Genomic DNA, 19,436 nt, shown 5'->3' with positions numbered 1-19,436 from the left:
TGAGATCTTTTGGCACAGCACCCAGTGTGCCAATGACCACTGGGACCACCTGTACTGTTTTATGCCAGAGCCTTTGCAATTCAACTTTGAGGTCCTGATAATGGCTGAGTTTTTCCTGTTGTTTTTCCTTAATGCGACTGTCACCCGGTATGGCGACATCAATAAGCCAAACTTTTTTCTTTTCTACAATTGTGATGACTGGTGTATTGTGTTCCAAAACTTTGTCAGTCTGGATTCGAAAGTCCCACAGTATTTTGCATGTTCATTTTCCACTACCTTTGCAGGTTTATTATTATTATTATTATTATTATTATTATTATTATTATTATTAGATACACAACAAGAGTAGTACACAGCAAACAAGATCACTATCCTGGCTTTTGTATTGGATCACACGACGGATACTTATTTATTATTATTTATTCACTGTATTTATAAACCACCTTTCTCACCCCTGGGGGGACTCAAGGTGGTTTATAACACTTCCCAAGTGTCTAGGAGGATGTGATGTATTGGCGAATAATGTGTGCAGATCCGAATAGGGTGTCCTTTTGCAGCTGACAGATGGTGATTTTGTCAGTTCCAATTGTTTTTAAGTGCTGGCCAAGGTCTTTAGGAATTGCACCCAGTGTGCTGATCGCCACTGGGACCACCTTTACTGACTTGTGCCAGAGTCTTTGCAGCTCGATCTTTAAAACCTGGTATTGTATAAGATTGTTGTTGTTGTTGTTGTTATTTCTGGGAGAGTGGAAGGGTTTCAAGGACATCAGTTTGGGATCTGGGGCATATAGCCACAAGCAGCATGTTGCCTACCCTGATCTTGATGTGTGCGTTTTTTAACCTTTGGCACAGAGTGGCATCAAGGGATACTGTGGGCAGTACATATTACAAAAAAAATGCTATTTCTCTCTTGTCTTCATTTAAGTTAAGAAAGCAGTTAAAATATGCCACTTCAACTAGTCTTGATTTCACAGATTCTGGGATTATACACTGGTCTTAAGAGAACCAGAAAACATTTTTCTGCCTCTGGGAACTAGAGAGATTTCTAAAATCAAAGTCGGAACCATAAATTTGAGCAAATACTGTGTGGAGAGAGCTCATTTTAAAAATAACTATTCCCCGAGGCTTCTAATTGAGGAAGTTCACATACATACATACATCCTTTAATACCCGAAAAAGGCTGATCGGGGGGGGGGGGGGGGGAGTAGAAAAAAAATTCCCCAGTCCCACAACTATTTCTTAAGGGAAAAGCTGTTTATTTAATTAATTTATACTCTGTCTTTCTGCCACTATAAAACCTAAAGGGGTTAACAATGAAGATTAAAAAACAATCTGCAATACAAAAGTTAACAAGTGTTAACCAACCAATCAAATTAAAGCACTAGCTGAAAAACACTAAAATGATTCATGACAAAGTAACATTTATTAAAGAAAACGATGTGTGCATTGAACATCCTTCTGCCTCAACCAATTAATGACTAAAAATCAGTTTCAATGAAAAGGTCTTTGCCTACTGGTGAAGAGATCAGAGAGAAGGCAAAGCAAGATGGGAGAGAATTCCCAAAATCTCTAGGTCTTCCAGTGCTGGAGGCTCTAGAGTTTTCTACAGAGGCATTCTCTCAGGGAAAAAAAACCCCTCTATGCCCCTAGCCCCAGCAAATGCATAAGGTTGTCGATATTGCTCTTTTTTTCATGCCAGGAGCAACTTGAAAAACTGCAAGTCGCTTCTGATGTGAGAGAATTGGCCGTCTGCAAGGATGTTGCCCAGGGGATGTTTTGATGTTTTACCATCCTTGTGGGAAGCTTCTCTCATGTCCCCGCATGGGGAGCTGGAGCTGACAGAGGAAGCTCATCCACGCTCTCCCCAGATTAAAACCTGTGACCTGTCAGTCTTCAGTCCTGCCAGCACAAGGGTTTAACCCATTGTGCCATAATTGTAATTGCCATCATAATTCCAATGTCAAGTTGGGAGTACTAGTGCTACACTGCATTGCACTTCCTTCTTCTCACCTTCCACTGCAGTTCTCAGTGCTACACAAAAACTAGCTTGGAGAGGGGGGTTCTCAAATATCCAGAAAGGGTTTTGACATGCCTAGGGGTGGCAATGGGAAAATGAATTTACCCCCTTCCCGATTTTATGAAAACCACTGTTCTATCAGTAGGTGACTCTCACTGGATTTAGGCTATGATTCCTACTTAGCACATTACTTGTGGCTTAATAAGGGACAAAGCTCAGGTTATACAATATTGTTGTGACAGCAATGAGTTCAAATTACAAGAAAGAAGATTCCACCTGAACATTAAAGAACTTCCTGACTATAAGAGCTGTTCAACAGTGGAACTCATTGCCTTGGAATGTGGTGAGGTTTTAAACAGAGGCTGGATGGCCATCTGCTTATGAAAGACAGGATCAAAGAAACTCTGAAAAGAAGTCAAATTATTTACATGCAAATAAGTTTCAATCACATGTGTCAAACGTAAGGCCTGTGGGCCAAATCCAGCCCTTCATGTCATCTTGTGTGGTCCTTCAGATGCTGGACTACAGTTCCTATATTCCTCTTCATTAGACATAATGACTTGAACTAATGGAATTTTTGGTACAGTAACATCTGGAAGGAAGCAGTTTGCTCAGTTTAGTTGGGATAGTGGGGTTTGGACTCAGATACAGATGCTTGGCTTGTGGATGTGATGCATTTCCTTTAAACTTCCCCTAATCTTAGAGCCAAAAGGACTGCTGGGTTTCAATTCCCATTATTCGTAGTCCACATGGTCATTCAGTAACATCTGGGGACCCAAACTGGGTAAAAACTAAAGAGCGCTGACTACTGTGTGTGTGTGTATGTGTGTGTGTGTGTAGATAGATAGATAGATAGATAGATAGATAGATAGATATATTTGGGCTTCTGAATTCATAGATTCCATGGCCTTTTGAAAACAACAATAAGGCTGATGTGATCCTCAATGAAAATGAGTTTGACATCCCTGTTTTAAATATTTCTTTCCTTCTCATTGTTTTCACTAGATTCACTTGACGCACAGCCTTTTTCTTCTCCAAGTTTAGTTGAGGCTTGGCATTCTGTAAGAAACCTGTTGTTCACCATGGCAGATTCTGTCTATCATTGAAACAAATTTTCCTCAGGAAAGAACATAGATGATATTCTTCTTCAATAGTTCCCATAACTACAAGAAAGATCTTGCTCGTATTTCACACAAGGGACAGATCCAGACATCCTCAACTTGCTGTCACACATAGTATATGATAAGCTATATTTAGCTCATAGTGCTAGACATAAAAGAAAGAACTATGATAACAGATGGGATACTTTAAAAAAAGTCTTTCCGGTTTCCTGATTGTTTATATGTGTTTGTCAACATATTTGTTGTATTAAAGAGTGCACTTAAAGCTCCAGGCACCTTAAAGCTAATCTTGATGTTCCAAGCAACATTCTTATCATATTTAGAGAAAGAAATACATGTAGAGAGCATAGTCTTTCCATACAAACTGTTTCAAATTTCTTTCTGCTCAGGTTTGTGCCTACAGAAAATTTCAAGGAGTGAAAATGCTCCAATGTATTATACATTAAAGCAAGACTAAAGAAGACCTCCAGATACTTTAAAGTAAATTTATTTATTTCAAAATATTTTAAATTGGTACAGAAATGTATTTTTCAAGTATATTGGGGGCCATCAGTATCCACTGGGGTTGGGATCCAAGACCCCCGAGGATACCAAAATTGATGGATGATGAAGTGCCAGGATAGACAACGGTGTAGTAAAATGGCACACAACTACAATGAGTGCCAGAGAGTGTCTGAGGATCTGTGAAATGGCAGGAAACTACATCAAAATATGTCTGCACATCAGTATAATGTTTGGCATGTGCCAAAATCATGGTTTTATTTTTGGAATCCGCTCTCCCTAACAATTTTGAGCTGTTTTCGGTGAAAAACCCCCAGATACAGAAAGCCAAAGCTATATTGAGAAGCTGTGATGAGAGAAATCTTAGACTGACAAGAATCTGCAGTGCAAGACTCTTTCTGTGCAAAGTTTACACATGGCTGTATGTGCAAAAAACAGAATTTTCTGCATAGATAATAGTATTGCAATGTGGAACTATGATTTTCTGCACAAAAAAACACCCCGTTATGCAATAAACCACCTTGAGTGAGTTTCGTGTAGAATAACTCCACAACTGTGAATAAGTTGTGAAAATATGCAGCTTCGAAAGACTTTATTCCAGCAGGAATAAAATTGCTAAAATTATATATTACATCCTTTAAGTTTTCTTGAAGCAGTGGTTCCCAACCTTTTTGACCAGGGACCACTTGACCAAGGATCACTTGGCCAGGGACCACTCTCCAACATTAGTACCAAAAGGGTTACAAATCGGTTTTAGGTCAACTTTAGATCTCGTTTGGTTATTTGTGGTGCTGATTCAGAAAACCGCATTAGATAGACCACATCAGCTCTAGTTTCTGATACAGAACATATGTCACCCAGCAGAAAACCATATTTAATAATCTAGAGCTATGGTAGCAGTAATCTTTCGTAGGTAGTCAGCCTCTCCCCTCCTAACATCCCCATTGCCTCGGCACTATAAGAGGGTTACGCAAGACCAGTTGCTCTCGTTGCCACATGGTTTCGAGGCAATAGTGTACTAATGGTAAGGCTGCAGACCATATTTTTGTTCTTGCAGACCACTGATGGCCCACAGACCACAGGTTGGGAACCACTGCTTCAAGGAAACAAATAGTGAAGAATTACATCTCTGTCCAACTCCCATGACTGGTTCTGCTGGCTGGGATGATGGGTGCTAAAATTCACCAATATACTGAAAGCTATGTATTCCCCATATGTAGCTTATGCCCCAACTTCTTAAGTTTCAAAGACATATTCTGTTCATACCAGCAAAATGATTTAAAAGAAAACAAAAAGCAGATTAACTGATATATGGACATCATTTTATATCATTTATTGTTTTCTAAAGCAGGGGAAGGAACTGAGCAAAGGGTAGACTGGAATCTATTGGGAAACCATGGATTGAAATGCAGTAAAACAGCAAAAGCTTTTGACTCCCAATTGTATTAAAAAAATAGCAGCACATAAAATAGGCTTCTCTACTCTGAAATGAAGAGAGCTTGGGGAGAAGCAGAGAGCGGGTTATGGCTGAAAGAAACATGAACTCAGTTCCACTGCTCTGTACAATTATTGGATTCCTGGAGCATGTGACCCAAGGTTCCCTGTTCATTATTTCAAAAAGTGTATCTGGCTCCTAAATTCCTTTTTAAAAGCTTGAGCCTGCAGATCTTGGGGTTTTGTTTTTAAGAAGTCAATTCTGCATGTATGCCTATATATGTTCTAATGCATGTCTTAATGTCCAATTACTGAGTTACTGGAAGGTAGTATAAAGAGCAGGAAGAACAGAAAGGAGGGATATTTGGTCTTCCATGAAGTTACTGGACCATAATTTCCACTATCTCTTCCAAACCAGTAGCCTTGATCTGATAAGGTTCACCAACATCTGAAGGGCTTCAAGTTCCCTAGCCGTGATGTAGAGAATAAAGACATGGCATCCTGTTCTTAGGCTGATCTAAAATTAAAGAAACAGCACAAATGTGGAAAGAGGAGACTATGAAAAGTATATGAGAAGACAGCAGGAATAATATGAAATCCATGCATGAAGAAGAAGCATAAAACAAACAGCAAAACGAAACCATCTTGAAAGATGTTACGTCCAAGTAAGATGCAAGGCACACTCTGAATAGCAAACAGGAAATGGAAGATAGAAAATCTGGAGGAGAATTCACATGGAATACTTGAGGAAAATATCCTTTGCTGATTTGGAATCAATGCTACTTGGTTGGTGCAAATGTTGTAAATTATAACTGTTCATTAACTAAGCCTAGGATCACAATTAACGGTGGCACTTGAAGGCAAATCCCTACTGATGACAAGCAGAGACTCGAGCAAAGGGCAATCAGGCGTCTTTGGTAAGCAATCAGGCATCTGTGCCAGAAAACTCTGATGTCAAGAGCACCCCTCATGGGATTTTCAGGTAAGTGTTGTGAAGCTTGGGAAAGCAGAGTTAATGAGGCCAAAGGCTTTCACAATAATAAAGCAAATATGCTTCTATAAGCAACAGTTTGCCACCCTAAATCAGAGATGCTATGCCACAGAAGTTATTGTAACAGTGGGAACATGGCACCTCCAACTTATAACTGGTTTACATCCAAGAACCCAGTCCCTATTTTTTTTTGAGGTATTATTATTGACAACAATAACAATGTCCTTTCCACACAGTAAATAGAATTCACACACTGAATATCAAATGATGCCTTGGGGTTACAGCCAATCCTTGGTAGCTTGTGTACATTAGGTGCCAAAATATGATGTTGTAATAATAAACATTTTGTTGATATTGCCTGTTAAAGATTAATCACAGTTAAATCTACACATATAAGCATTTACCCATGGAACGTGCTAAACAGAGTGCACTCTGGCACCATGAGATGCAGAGCCAACCTTAAGAAATGGGGTCACAAAGTGGAGTCCAGGACATGCAAATGTGGAGAAGAGTAAACCACAGACCACCTATTACAATGCAGTCTGAGCCCTGTTACATGCACAATAGAGGACATTCTTATAGCAACACCAGAGGCACTACAAATGGCCAGCTACTGGTCAAAGGACATTTACTATAATGCAAAGTTCTTTAAATTTTGTGTTTTTTAAATACATGACAACTGTATCCTTGGTTGGCTTCTGATATGATAAATTCCATTATAGATCCAGTTCAGGTAGGCAGACTGGGGAAGATGAACACTATCCGGGACCTCACTATGTGTATGTCTCTTTGGGATGCTACTATCTACCCTGAGGATAGGGGTTGTACTTTACTCTAAATGCAAGAACTCAATAGAAAGCTGTAGATCATTATTCAATATCATTTCCTATTTGTAATTTGAAATATCAGTATTATGAAATGTTTGATGCTGTTACTGTCACAAAGATCAAGTGGAAAGAGAGTACCCAGTGACACAATGGGGAGAGAGATTTGTCTTTTGCAATGAGAATCTGTATTAGCAGTAGATCTGGAGTTACTCTCTGATGTCACCTGACTTTCCAATCTATATGGTTTCTCCTCTGACCAATAGACTTAGTAAGGCAAGGAGAAGCCCAAGAATCACAATGTCCGCTAGCTGTATCATAGTATCTTCTGATCAACTAATGTGCATTACCAACAAAAGTATTTACTTTTATCTCATAGTTCTGTGCCATTTCTTAACAACAAAATAATTCTCAAAGTGGGCAACAGAACACAAGGCAGTTTTATGTTAGTAAAGATGCTCATAATCTCATTAGAAAAACTCTTCTTCATGCAGATCTTCTGTCCTAGAGCAAAGTCTCTTTCATCTGATCAAACACTAACTGGGAGGACTCCAGGGTGAAATCTATGGCCAGAAGAGATTTTTGTTTTTGTTTAGAAGGATTGGGTTTATTTCTATGGACAGTTCATTTCATAGGCATTTTGCAGATATTAAATTCCATGTTAACGAAAGGCATGGATTACTATGGTTTGAGGGTTGAGGATAGTTCTAGATTTTGGACCTGAAGGTGGCACACAACTCTGACAATATTAAACTTCCAAAAATGATGCTTTCCTAGAAAAATTATGAACAATAAAGGCTGGAAAACAGTTTGCTATTTTGACATCCACAGCTCACTTATTCTGGAGTAGAGTAATAAAATAAAAGTATATGGCACTAAAGTGGGTTGTGGCCATTCTCCATTACTTAATCTGGGATGTGTGAGTTTATTTACTGCATTTCGGACTAGAATCAATAAATCATATGAGAGTTGAGGTTATCGTGGCTGACAGATCAGATTTGTACATCACTTTCAGATCTAAAATGCTGCAAAGAAGTCACGTTTTCACCTTCTTGACAATTTTAAGAGCCACTCTTGATTTACAGTGACAGGAGACAGAAAATAAAACAACATACTCCAGAAAATAAAAATGGCTTACCACAGCATCTAAGAGGCACCAAAGCCTAGGAAACCAAATGATCAAGGTGCTAAGAATCCCTTCACAGCACTCCTGATTTTTTTCTATTTATGTGTTTCTCCTGTCAACTGGTTTGAAGGCCTCCTATGTAGCTTAAATCTAAACTTTATTAGGTGTTGTTGTGTGCCTTCAAGTCATTTCCGACTTACAGTGACCCTGAGATTAATTTATCATGGGGTTTTCTTGGCAAGATTTGTTTAGAGGGAGTTTGCCATTGCCCTCCTCTAGGACTGACTGCAACTTTTTGTAGATACCCAGTGGATTGCCATAGCTAAATGGTATTAGAAATCTGGTTTGTAAATTCATAGAGCAACAATCAAATAATTCTGGTTCCAACGATTAAGTGTAGTGCACCATACTTCATCACTGAAATTGATGTAAATAGCATCAAACATTTACCATATTTACCATATTTACTCAAGTCTAATGTGCATCTTTTCTTGGCTAAGGAGATTGCATTAGAATTGAGTATTACGGTAATCTAAGTGCCAAGTCAAAGAAAAGGGGAAGTTGCTTCAGAAGCTCCATGAGGCTTGCAGACATGGAGCAGCCAAGAAAGAAAAGACACAGAGAAGGAAGCTACTTGCTTTTAAAACATTGCCTGCCTCCTTGCCCCAAGGTTAGACTACTACTGAAGTCGGGGAGGCGGGGAAGAAGCCCGGTGGTGGGGGGAGTGGGAGGGGGAGAGGAAGAGAGAGGAAAAGCAACAGTTGTTGCTGAACGAATAAACAGAAGACATGAAAGAAACAGTAAGAACAAATTTCATGCACATGTCTACTAAAGAGCTTGTAAAACTACAATTCCCAGGATTCCATAGCTTTGAGTCAAAGCATTTAAAGTGGTATCAAACTGCCTTCATTCTACAGCACAGTTCCACCCAAGGAAGCTGAGGCAGGATAAACAGTACAGGCTCCTTGAGGGAGGATTTTTTCCTCTGGTTTTCCTTTGAATTGCTGGAAGATTTGGAATCCTAAAACTTTGGTTTTTAAAGAAGCAATTCAAAGCATGAAGCAACAGTAATGCACACATTTTTGGTCGAATTACAAAAAGTGCACATTTGGTTTCAAGGTTTTGAAAATTGAGGTGCTCATTAGATTCGATAGAGCACAAGATTCGGGTAAATATGTAGGTCAATGTTTCATCTATTGTGGAAGATATTTCAGGGGCTAGATTTTAACGGAAGTCCCATCTTGTTGAAACAGAATCCTGATCTGTCGATATATACGAGCAAAAAATCATTTATACCAGGACTTCTTAAACTTTTCCATGTGGGACCCTTTTTCGGCCAAGAAGTTTTTACATGAGCCCAGATATATGGGTATTTAAACTATGTCTAAAAATCAAACATTTTCTGATGACAAATCAACATTTGCAGGGTGATTTTCCTTTTTATGAAGTACATCGGAAGTATCTTCTGTAGAGTCCACTGTAAACACTGCATAGCAGATTCGCGTAAATGTCTAAAACAGCCACTAGGTGATGTTCACAAAGGTTTTACTGTTGCCCAATTGTTTGGGATCCCAACACTGAGCTAAGACAGTGGTTCTCAACCTGTAGGTCCCCAGATGTTTTGGCCTTCAACTCCCAGAAATCCTAACAGCTGGTAAACTAGCTGGGATTTCTGGGAGTTGTAGGCTAAAACACTTGGTGATCCACAGGTTGAGAACCACTGGGCTAAGGAGACCCCATTTGGGGTCAAGACCCACAGATTAAGAAGAAAGTGATTTATATAACTCTCCCAGTCCCTGAAGTTGTTGAACAGGAACTTCTGCATGTAACAGAGTTGCTCTATCATTGAGCTACGGTCCTCTCTACAGTTTGAAATAAACACAGCAAAGCATTAGTGCTTCATATTCATGAGCTATGAAGGACTTCTTCTCATTCCACTGATCTTGGCTGTTGTGATCCAGAGGTATATAATGGTACTATTGGAGACTAAGGGGCCATTCACACAACCATATCAAGGCAGAAAATCCCACAATATATGCTTTGAACTGGGCTATCTGATTCCAAACTGCCATATATCCCAATTCAAAGTAGAAAATGTGGGATTTTATTCAGCTGTGTGGAAGGGGCCTAAGAGACAAAGGTTGCCTAAAGTCACAAAATCAGAGCTCAAATGAGACTTGAATAAAAACACAATTTGTGAAAAATCAAAAGGGAAACTAGCTTTTACTGTTGCCAGGGAGAAATCTTTTCAAGGAGTTACAGGTATCTAAAGTGATGGCTAAGTAGAAGTGTGAAGTCTGTGTGTGTGCATGATGTTCCTTTATGAGGAACCATGGCGATTGTAGGATCCATGGCGATCTCTTGAATCTTGACTCTGATAGAATTGGGCAGATCTTTATTATTTTATATTGGCAGACATACTGTGGGCACACTAGCTATGTATCCATTTTTTATTTTTATTCTCACATGAAAGATGAAACAATTTTATCAGTTTTTCTCCCACCTGCAAGATGGTCCTCAAACACAGTTTTCAAGGACTATGGCTATTTGAAGTTCAGTACATAATCTGTTTGAAAAAAAGTCACTTGTGTCTGTGTGCAGAAAGTGTCAATTTTGTGCAGTAATGCTATTTTCTTTGTAGGAAACTACATTTCTGTGCAGAAAATATCATTTTCAGCCCTCTCTCACTGAACATAAAATAAACCCTCAACTGTGCAGAATTTCTTCTCAGTGGGGTTTCCCAAAACCCAGGAAACCACTTTACTGTTTGAATTTTTGCAAATAATCTTTCAGTTCCCAGTATATTCCATGTTTTATTGAACTGGTCATAATTCAACTCCGGAAATAAAGGGCAAAACAATGCATTTGCATAAGAGTTCCCTCCTGTTAATAATAAATCAATGCCCCTTGCTTCCACTAAGACCTTGTGCAGACCCTGTTGTTACTCACTTTTGAGAACAAACTGGAATGCAAAATGGATTTGAAATCTCTTGTAAATTAACCCCCATTCAGAGAAAGGTAGCATACCTTCCAGCAACGTTTGTGCAGCTAAATAACTTTCACTGCAATTTATAATTAATTTCAGCCAGGATTTATGAGACCCAGTTTCACAAGTCAACTTTACTCATGCAAAGTGAGTTCCTCTCTTTCTCTGTCCCTCTCATAAAGACTTCACACCTACTACAATTAAAAGGCTACGTGACAAGCATATCAGCACACACCAGACATGCTGATCTTCCTGGAAGGACAGAGAAGGCAAAAAAGGAATTTATGAAAGGGAAGGCGAGGAATCTGCTAATTAGAAGAGAAATCTTCATTGGATGTCCCTCAAAGAATTACAATCCACAACACTATGGGGGACTGAAACATTTTATGTAGCAGCCTTGCAAACTATGCCTGACCACCATCTCCCAAAGCAGTTGCTCTACTCCGAGGTCAAGAATGGAAAATGGAATATCGGTGGGCAGGAAAAGAGATTTAAAAATGGGCTCAAAACCAACCTTAACAACACTGGCATAAACACTGAGAACTGGGAAGCCCTGGCCCTTGAGCACTTCAGCTGGAGGTCAGCTGTGACCAGCAATGCTGTAGAATTTGAAGAGGCACGGATGGAGGGTGAAAGAGAGAAATGTGCCAAGAGGAAGGCGCATCAAGCCAACCCTGACCAGGACCGCCTTCCACCTGGAAACCAATGCCCTCACTGCGGGAGAAGATGCAGATCAAGAATAGTTACCACAGTTACCTACAGACCCACCGCCAGGTCACTACACTTAGAGGATCATCATCCTCGGACAACGAGGGATTGCCTAAGTAAGTAAGTACAATAGGTTGCGCTAGTCTATGTATATAATAAAAGTCAGTGTTTGTATGCGGAGGACAGGAGGTGTATGTGGCAGCGTTCTGATTGGCTGCCACTGTGGTACAAATTGCATATGGTCTGTGATTGGCCACCCAAACATTCCAAGAGAGACAGAGACAGATAGAGGAGCGGTAAAGGCCTGAGGCTGTGGCCACTGTGGAACAATTTACATATCCTCATGCAATGACAGATCAAGGCTGAACTTGGCACAGAGAGCCCCTATGGCCAACTCAACATTCTGGTGTGGTTAGGGGGAGGACGGACTATGGATGATGGAACTTGCAGTACCTTCACTCACTTTCTGAGACCACTGAGACTCTCATCCAATGACTGATCAAGACCAAACTTGGTGCACAGAGCCCCCATGAACACCTTTATATCCTGGTGAGGTTCCCACAGACCACTGTGGCCCCCAACAAAGACCGATAAAGACCAAACTTGGCACACAGAACCCCCCTTAACCCACTCTACAGCCTACTGCAGATTGGAGGGGGGTGGACTATGGATGATGGGACTATGAGCCACATAAATAACTGATAAAGACCAACCTTGACACACAATGCCTTTCTCAAATAACCCGGGCAGTGCCGGGTCCCCAAGCTAGTAAACAATAAAAAAGGGTAAGGGACTAATGAGAAATACTAGAAAGCTGTCAAATGGAACAGTTTAATGTCAGTAGCAGCAGACTGTACAAAGAAGAGCTGGTGAATATCTACCTTTTTCCACTGATACAATCAACAATGGGCTGAGGTGTGATCACATAATGCTATACTTGTTTGCCACTGAAATCATTTGTTGCAAGAGACCTTCTGAAAGTTTGTCATTGCAGCATAATATACTGAACTTAGTGGCCGAATAAGCAAGATGAACCTCTACTTGTGAATTGTGCTATCAAGTTATTTTATTTATATGTCAATGGTTGAGGAAGCCATTTCATTCCTTGCTCACTTTTGCTGAGGCAAGGCTGTAAAGAGTCACTTTGCTATCTCTTGGTAACAAATGGGTCATTGCTGTTCCCTCTTGAGGGATGTGAGACAATTCATTTTAGATTGGTAACACTGGAAGTGTGCACGTCTTTTTAACTTTATAAAAATGTACCTAGTGTTGTTGTTCATTTAGCACATGGACAGTTCTGAGAGAAATGGATCACACTTGTCACTAGAGATGCAGATAACCACAAAAAAAAGTCACTCCACAATGAACTAACTTTAAATCACCAATCATTATTCCATATGTTCCTCTAAAGCAGTGGTTCTCAACCTGTGAGTCCCCAGATATTTTGGCCTTCAACTGCCAGAAATCCTAACAGCTGGTAAACTGGCTGAGTTTCTGGGAGTTGTAGGTCAAAACAACCTGGGGACCCACAGGTTGAGAACCACTGCTCTAAAGGCCTGAATGGATGGCCCTTGTTGTTGTTCATTCATTCAGTCACTTCCGACTCTTCGTGACCTCATGGACCAGCCCACGCTAGAGCTCCCTGTCAGCCGTCACCACCCCAGATCCTTCAAGGTCAATCCAGTCACTTCAAGGATGCCATCCATCCATCTTGCCCTTGGCCGGCCCCTCTTCCCTTTTCCTTCCATTTTCCCCAGCATCACTGCCTTCTATAAGCTTTCCTGTCTTCTCATTATGTGACCAAAGTACTTCATCTTTGCCTCTACTATCCTTCCCTCCAATGAGCAGCCGGGCTTTATTTCCTGAAGTATGGACTGGTTGGATCTTCTGGCGGTCCAAGGCACTCTCAGAACTTTCCTCCAACACCACAGTTCAAAAGCATTTATCTTCCTTCGCTCAGCCTTCCTTATGGTCGAGCTCTCACATCCGTAGGTTACTATGGGGAATATTATTGCTTTAACTATGCGGATCTTCACTGCCAGTGTGATGTCTCTATGCTTCACTATTTTATCGAGATTGGACATTGCTCTCCTCCTAAGAAGTAAGCATCTTCTGATTTTCTGGCTGCAGTCTGTGTCTACAGTAATCTTTGAACCTAGACATACAAAGTCTGTCACTGCCTCCACATTTTCTCCTTCTATTTCCCAGTTGTCAATCATTCTTGTTGCCATAATCTTGGCCCTTGGACACACTGAAAATAAACAGACTGTGGATATGAACAGCTAGCCCATCCACAGGCCATTACATTTTTGCAAAATCCTGTTAGTGCCTAAATAACCTAAATGCAAAAGGTTCTGATTGGTCTTCCACAATAATCAGGTTTAGCCCTGGCTAGTACTTAGAGCCCCCGGTGGCGCAGTGGGTTAAAGCACTGAGCTGCTGAGCTTGTTGATCGAAAGGTCACAGGTTCAATTCCGGGGAGCGGCGTGAGCTTCCGCTGTCAGCCCTAGCTTCTGCCAACCTAGCAGTTCGAAAACATGCAAATGTGAGTAGATCAATAGGTACTGCTCTGGCGGGAAGGTAACGGCACTCCATGCAGTCATGCCGGCCACATGACCTTGGAGGTGTCTATGGACAACGCTGGCTCTTCGGCTTAGAAATGGAGATGAGCACCACACCCCAGAGTCAGACATGACTGGACTTAATGTCAGGGGACAACCTTTACCTTTTAGTACTTGGATGACAGCCTGCTAATTAATATCAAGTGTTGCAGGCTATTCTTCAGAGGACGGAACAGGCAAAACCACCACTGAGTATTCCTTGCCTAAGACTCCTTGTACACTGCCATATAATCCAAATTATCAAAGAGATAGTCTACATTATATACTTTGAACTGGATTATATGAGTCTACACCACCATAATCCAATTCAAAGAAGATAATCTAGATTTTACATTGCAATGTAGATGGGGCCTAAGAAAACCTTAAGAAATTAATGAGACTTAGATAAATTGACAAGTGACTTGAAGGCACACTTAGGCTGGATCTACACTGCCATATAATCCAAGTCAAAACAGATAATCTGGATTTGATATGGCAGTGTAGATGGGGCTCCAAACACAAATCTGTTGGTTAGTCTCAACTACAGCTGTTACCATTGTTGCTTTGAAGTTTCTGATTTATGGTGATTCTGAGGTGATTTATGTATTTTGTATTTTATGTATTTTGTCTCGGTATGATTTATTTGAAAGGAGGTTACTTTTGTTTTTCCCTATGGCTGAAAGAATTTGACTTGCTCAAGATCACTCAGCAGGTTTCCATGGCTGAGAGAAAATTTGAACCCTGATATCCAGAGTTGTAATCTAATACTCAAACCATTATGCCACACTGGTTCTTCTTCAATCAGTTGTGAGTCAATACACAGGTAAACTTTATAATGTAATGGCCCTCAATTTACAAATCTCTGCTAATCTCTAACAATGACAATATGATTTGATCCCCTGCCCAGAGCTGAAGCCAAGTGGGGGGTTTAGGGGTTCAACTCCCCCCCCCCCAAAATTTCTGCTTAGAAAAACCTGGTTTACTATTAATTTTAACTGGTTAACCAAATTATTTATTTATTTATTTATTTATTTAAAAGTCTATGAGAAGCAAAAATTAAACAAGTCCCTCCAGAACTGCAAGCATTGTCTCAAGTAAATTTTGACAATTTATTCAGTCATTACGTGCAGCAATAGCTGATATAGTGGAAGCAACCAAGTTGGCCCACCCACAACTAGTAGGCAAAGCCTACAGCATGGGTGAGATTTGAAGCCCCTCATGAAGGAGACGAGAAAATTGATTTAATTAAATCTATATAACATATAGAATGAACCATTCTATTTCAATTATTTTGTGTTGTGGAACTACTTTTCATGATTTGCTAAAAAAAATTCACTTCACACCCCCCCCCCCCCCCAAATTCTTATTTTCTGGCTAAAGTCATGCCCCTGCCACACATTATAGTGTGTGATGAAAGTCAGAGACTTTATTAAATAGGAAGACTTCTTCCAATTACACCTTTGGCATGCTGAGGACAGTGTGTCATAGTGGTTTGAGAGTTGGACTTCAGTCTTCAATATTTCTGATACTCCTGCTCAGTTATGAAAACCCACTGAGTTACCCTGGGCAAGTCACATGCTCTCAGCCCCAGAAAACCCTGTGATAGCTTTGCTGTAGGACTACCATACCTGTAAATCAGAAGCAGTAAAGCACTTGAAATACCATGCAACAGATTACCAAAGTGGTCTCAAAAATAAAAACACGTCCATTTATAATATAATGTAAGCTATTACTTTTTGTTACTGCCCTGTAGCGAGCAGCTTCTCACCAATAAATATTAATGCTTCTGAATGGAGATACAACATCAATTCCACTGTCTCATAACCACAGAGTTGTTACTGTGGCTCTGAAATGCTACATTTTGGATTAATAATATTCTTAAATTCACTTGTGATTTTATTTGTTCCTCCCAAAGCTATTGTTTCATGAACATATGTATGTATTTAAGGCACTCATAAGGAAATGCCCGAAAAATGCCGGTGATCTTGAAGGCACTCAATAATAAAGTTAGTAATTTATATTGGTAATCTACATTGACTAGTAATCTATACTTTCTACGTGGCAAGTCACATTATTGTTTCCTGTGTTTAAAAATAAGTGAGCTCCATCTCTTCCAAGTTTCTTGGAAGCAGATTGACATATAGGTATGGGAAACACTCCAGACATATTTTAACAGTTAACACACACACACACACACACACACACACACACACACACACACGTATTTATATATTTGGAATCTTGCTTGGGCCAAGTGGAATCCTTTGCTTCTTCCCATGTTCTTAAGAAGGAAAGTGATTGTGATTGGTTATTGTAGCAATTGTTTATTGATTGGGTAATGTGTTGAGTTGTTAATTGTTGTTATATGCTGCATTGAATTATTGCTGTTTTTATTGGTTGTGAACCGCTGTGAGTCGCCTTCGGGCTGAGAACAGCGGTATATAAGTAAGTAAATAAATAAAGAAAGAAAGAATTAAGACATTATTACAGTTGCTTTTTTTTTGCCTTAACGAGTCAGAAGAGACTCGTTGGGTAGTAACATGGGTAGTAACATGACATTTTGTCAAGATGTTCAGCAAATTTAGCAGAACGGAAAGCAGGCGCTCTGACACTACAGACTACAGGAAGATTCAGGTAAATCATAATGAAGGAAGCCTTTATAGATACAGGAGCCAAATGTTACTGTCAAGGTTAACTATGACCCAGGCAAACCCCAAGCTTGATGGGAAGCATCGGAGGCACCAAATATCTAGGGAAGTCAGTGCCTTTATTGTGTGATTAGAGTGAAATCTTAACCTCATGTGCATTATCTGATGTGCAGATAATGCACATCAGATATCTATCTATATCTATATCTATGAAGGTTTCCCAGTCTCAGAACCCATGAGGATCAGTACTATCGTAGATGGATGTACTGCCTCTCTAGAAAAGGGGTAAACAACTTCAGTGGATTTAGGGGGCAATTTTGCCCATTTGAAATCTATCACAGCTTAAATCCCCACCCAAAAAGATTTCTTCCTCCATTTATTAGAAAACTGCAAGTGCCTCAAAGTTCACTTCTGGTTATGAAGCCACCCTGAAAGACCTACTTAAAACTATAGCAAGGGCTTGTAACTCTGACCTTCCAGAGTTGCAACTCTCGCTTCCCAATTTTTTAGTGACAAGGGATGTCCTCGCATAGGTAGCTAGAAGTGACAGGGGGGGCTCATCCACACTCTCCCTGGATTCGAACCTCTAACTTGTTGGTTTTCAATCCAGCCATCACAAGGGTTTAACCCATTGCACCACTGGGGCCTCTTTCTAGATTGGATAAAGAGTCTCTAAAAAAGCATTGTGGCCAGAAGCTAGAGATCTAAATGGAGTGAATAAAATATATATACATGGCTTTTGGCATCAGCCATTGTGACAAGACATTTACAAAAGCAGTAAAGCATTTGAAATACCATGCAACAGATTACCAAAGTGGTCTCGAAAATAAAAACACGTCCATTTAGTCACTTTAATATAATGTAAGCTATTACTTTTTGTTACTGCCCTGTAGCGAGCAGCTTCTCACAAATAAATATTAATGCTTCTGAATGGAGATACAACATCAATTCAAATGTCTCATAACCACGGAGTCATTACTGTGGCTCTGAAATGCTACATTTTGGATTAACAATATTCTTAAATTCACTTGTAATTTTACTTGTTTTTCCCCAAAGCTATTGTTTCATGAACATATGCATTTAAGGCACTCATAAGGAAATGCCAGAAAAATTCCAGTGATTCAATCTAGGAGGAGTTTTGGAAGGGGAGATGGAGAGACAGCACCCCCTCTTCCTGCCCGGGCCGGAATCGTGCACAAGTCTCCAAGATGCCAAAGATGGGAAAGCCTATATATACCTCTATCTATGTACAGTTGTCTGTCTTGACAGTATATAACAGTATTAAATGTTTGCCATATATGTACTCTGTGTCTCCAGGATGAGAAGGGTGGAATATAAATACTGTAAATAAATAACTGCAAAGTGAATACCAAAGTATTGCTCTAATGGGTCTTTCAAAGTAAAAAAAAAAAAAAAAGATGACCATAGGCTGATTATTTTGTTCAAATCTGATCTCCACAAAGCAGATGTCTTCCCAGGACAAAGCACATGAATTCAATTTGTGTGTTTTGGATAAGCCATGAATCTAGCAAGAACATGTAGTATCTCTTCCTATTAATGTTTCTTAATGTTCTGCTACTACTGGAACCAATCTTGGCTGAAAAGCAGGATATACATACAATTACTTAATCACTTACAGTGGGGTTTGCTCAGGAAAACCTCAATCATTTTTGACACAAACTAAATTGGTTCCAAATGAAAACAAGCGATAGGATTGGTCCGACGGCCTCACAAGGAGTCATAGCATTTTTTAAAGAAGCTATTTAAGCAGAAAGAGTCTTTTATTTAAGATTTCTGTTTTCTAGCATTTTTTTGGCATTAAATGCTTAGAGATAAAAGAGACCTCTTTGATAACTCTGCAAGGACAGCAAAATCACTAGAAGTGGAAAGCAGGAACTGCCCTAAGAATCAGATATGTGTTCTGATTTTGGTTTGGTTTGAATCACGGGGGACTTTACCCAGAGCAATCATGTGGTTAGAATATTAAGTCATAAGTATTAAAGGGGAACAAGGTGAAGCATAAAATTCTTGTGATTCATTTAATCTGTTGCTTTGTGTATGGGCTTAAACACCCTAAAGGTAACCGATCCCACCTGATTTTGGGAGTTAAGCAGGGCCATCTCTGGTTATGAATACTGGGTGCACCTAAGAAAACACTATGAAATGCTTGGGGCCATCAAAAAGTAACTTGAAGACATATACACACACTTTGTTTACCACTCTAGTTCAAGAATCCTGAATGGTGTAGTACAAAGAAAACAACAACCAGTTTTTCCAACCTTTGATACCATTTTAGCTTGAAAATGGTATGAGAGATCTGGCCAATGTTATCAGTTAAAAGATAAAGATGGATAGGTTCAATTTCCTGAGATTACCTAATATCCTGATCTCACCTTCTCTGTTATCTCTTGCTTTTGGATTATGGAAGTATAAGTCTGATCCTCAGACTTTTTATAACTAGTTTAATGTTTGACTACCCT

General features: G+C 39.8%; 1 protein-coding gene across 4 annotated transcripts in view; it reads right to left on the bottom strand.

Annotated features, from left to right (window-relative positions):
• Positions 1-19,436, bottom strand: part of PTPRG (protein tyrosine phosphatase receptor type G) — a 713,496-nt gene that overhangs the window by 129,731 nt on the left and 564,329 nt on the right. The window lies entirely within an intron of this gene.

Source organism: Anolis sagrei, chromosome 2, assembly GCF_037176765.1.
Source record: "Anolis sagrei isolate rAnoSag1 chromosome 2, rAnoSag1.mat, whole genome shotgun sequence".
Lineage (NCBI taxonomy): Eukaryota > Metazoa > Chordata > Lepidosauria > Squamata > Dactyloidae > Anolis > Anolis sagrei.
Note: the sequence above shows the minus strand (reverse complement) of the source record. Positions and strands in the feature narration are given on the sequence as shown.